The sequence below is a fragment of the Colobus angolensis genome, unplaced genomic scaffold (assembly GCF_000951035.1).
Source record: "Colobus angolensis palliatus isolate OR3802 unplaced genomic scaffold, Cang.pa_1.0 Scaffold32, whole genome shotgun sequence".
Classification (NCBI taxonomy): domain Eukaryota; kingdom Metazoa; phylum Chordata; class Mammalia; order Primates; family Cercopithecidae; genus Colobus; species Colobus angolensis.
Window position 1 is genome coordinate 2,365,412 of NW_012116488.1, and position 2,835 is coordinate 2,368,246.

Below are 2,835 nucleotides of genomic sequence, written 5' to 3' on the forward strand. Positions count from 1 at the left end.
AGGTGACTGCCACTGTTACAACCCCACTGGCTAAAGCAGCTTCCAGGGCATTTAAAGAGATAGAGATTGGTTTTTGAGGGTTTTCTGCTATTTATTTCTTTATTTATTGAGACAGAATCTCACTCTGTCACCAGACTGGAGTGCAGTGGCACAATATCGGCTCACTGCAATCTCTGCCTCCCGGCTTCAAGTGATTCTCCTGACTTGGCCTCCTGAGTAGGTGGGACTATAGACAGGTACCACCATGCCCAGCTAATTTTTGTATTTTTAGTAGAGACAGGGTTTCACCATGTTGGCCAGGATGGTCTCGATCTCCTGACCTCGTGATCTGCCCACCTCGGCCTCCCAAAGTGCTGGGATTACAGGCATGAGCCACCACGCCTGGCCTGTTTTTTAATTTTTTACCCTTGATTTTCCCCCTTTCTCCTTTTAGTGGCCAAACAATTAAGGATCAGGACATTCAAAAGCAACCACATATACAAGAGAATTTAGAAAGTCACCACTCATGCCTGGAAAGACAAAGCCTCAGAAAAGACCTGAGACAATCTCAAGTTTACCCCTCAAGTTCATTCCCTGCACAGAGACACCTTACAGCAATTTAAAAAGCAAAGCAGGCTGGGCATGGCGGCTCACACCTGTAATCCCAGAACTTTGGGAGGCCGAGGCAGGTAGATTGCTTGAGCCCAGGAGTTTGAGACTAACCTGGGCAACATGGTGACAACCTACCTGTCCCTACAAAAAAAAAAAATATTGGCTGGGTGGGAGGCTGAGATGAGAGGATTGTTTGAGCCCAGGAGGTGGAGGCTACAGTGAACCATGATAGTCCCACTGCACTCCAGCCTGGGCAATAGGGTGAGATTCTGTCTTAAAAAGAAAAAGAAAGAAGAAAGAAAGGAAAGAAAGGAAACAAAGAAAGAAGGAAGGAAGGAAAGAAGGAAGGAAGGAAGGAAGAAAAAGAAAGAAAGAAAGAAAGAAAGAAAGAAAGAAAGAAAGAGGCTCATGGGTAAAGAAGAGAACCTGATTTGCAGAGTTACCATATTGTAACATTCAAAAGTTCTGTTTTCAACAAAAAAATCACAGGCATACAAAGAACCAGGAAAGTAGGGTTCATTCACAGGGAAAAAATATATAGAAACCATCTCTAAGGAAGAACCACATGGCAAACTTACTAGACAAAGACATTATAACAATGGCCTGAAACGTATTCAGCCTTTTCTGAGGCTTTGTTTTTGTTGTTATTGCTGTTGTTGTTGTTGGGACAAAGTCTCGCTCTGTCGCCCAGGCTGGAGTACAGTCACATGATCTTGGCTCACTGCAACCTCTGCCTCCTGGGTTCAAGTGATTCTCCCACCTCAGCCTCCTGAGTAGCTGAGATTACAGGCAACTGCCACAAGGTCTGGCTAATTTTTGTATTTTTAGTAGAGACGAGGTTTCACTATGTTGGCCAGACTGGTCTCGAACTCCTGACCTGAAGTGATCTGCCCGCCTTGGTCTCCCAAAGTGCTGGGATTACAGATGTGAGCCACTGCACCTGTCTGGCTGTGTCTTTAATGCTTCCTAGACAAAGCATTTTGTCTGATTAATAATGCTCAGAGAGCTAAAGAAAGACGCAGATAGAGACTAGCGAACAATACAGTCAGGATGGCTAAACGTGATCCCAAGAAACCAAAGGGCAAGATGTCTGCTTACGCCTTCTTTGTGTAGATGCGCAGAGAAGGACAGAGAAGAAAAACCCAGAGGTCCCTGTCAGTTTTGCAGATTTTTCCAAGAAGTCCTCTGAGAGGTGCAAGACAACGGGAAAGAGAACCCTAAATCTGATTAAATTGCAAAGGCAGATAAAGTGTGCTATGATCTGGAAATGGAGGATAAAAGACCAGCTAAGGGAGGCAAGAAGTTTCCTAATGCCCCCCAAGAAGTTTCCTAATGCCCCCCAAAATGCCCCCTCTGCATTATTCCTGTTCTGTTCAGAATTCCTCCCCAAGACCAAATCCACAAACCCTAGCATCTCTCCTGGAGATGTGGCAAAAAGCTGGGTGAGATGTGGAATAACTTAAATGACAGTGAAAAGTAGCCTGACATCACTAAGGTGGCAAAGCTGAAGGAGAATTATGAGAAGGATGTTGCTGACTCTAAGTCTAAACGAACATTTGATGGCACAAAGGGTCCTGCTAAAGTTGCCTAGAAAAATGTGGAAGAGGAAGATGAAGAAGACAAGGAGGAAGAAGAAAGAGGAGGAGGATGAATAAAAAAAAAATTTGTCGAAAAAAGCAAAGAAAGATGCAGACAAAGTCAGGTACATGATTTATGGATGAAATGGAAAGATCAATAAAAATATAGTGAACACAAGAAGGAACCAGAAGGAAATTCTGTAGCTGAAAAGTACAATAACTGAAATGAAAAATTCATGGAGGGATTCAGAAACAGATTTGAACAGGCTGAAGAAGGAATCAACAAACTTGAAGATAAGACAGCTGAAATTACTGAGTCTGAGGAACAGAAAGAAAGAGGACTGAAGAAGAGTAAACAGGGTCCAAGAAACATGTGGGACACCATCAAGCAGAAGAACACCCACTGTGCGGGTGCCAGAAATAGAACAGAGAGAGAGAAAGAGAAAATGAGGTTATTGGCTGGGTGCAGTAGCTTACACCCATCATCCCAGCATTTCAGTAGGCTGAGGTGGGCAGATCACGTGAAGCCAGGACTTTGAGACCAGCCTGGCCAACATGGTGAGACCCTGTCTCTACTAAAAATACAAAAATTAGCTAGGAGTGGTGGCAGGTGTCTCTACTCCCAGCTGCTTGGGAGGCTGAGGCAGAAGAATCACTTGAACCCAGG

The 2,835-nt window shown here is 44.2% G+C and overlaps 2 pseudogenes; both read left to right on the plus strand.

Annotated features, from left to right (window-relative positions):
- LOC105518546 overlaps positions 1-77 on the plus strand; it is a 14,279-nt pseudogene extending 14,202 nt beyond the window's left edge.
- Positions 78-1,641: 1,564 nt separating this feature from the next.
- On the plus strand, positions 1,642-2,246 carry LOC105518433 (annotated as a pseudogene).
- Positions 2,247-2,835: the final 589 nt, after the last annotated feature.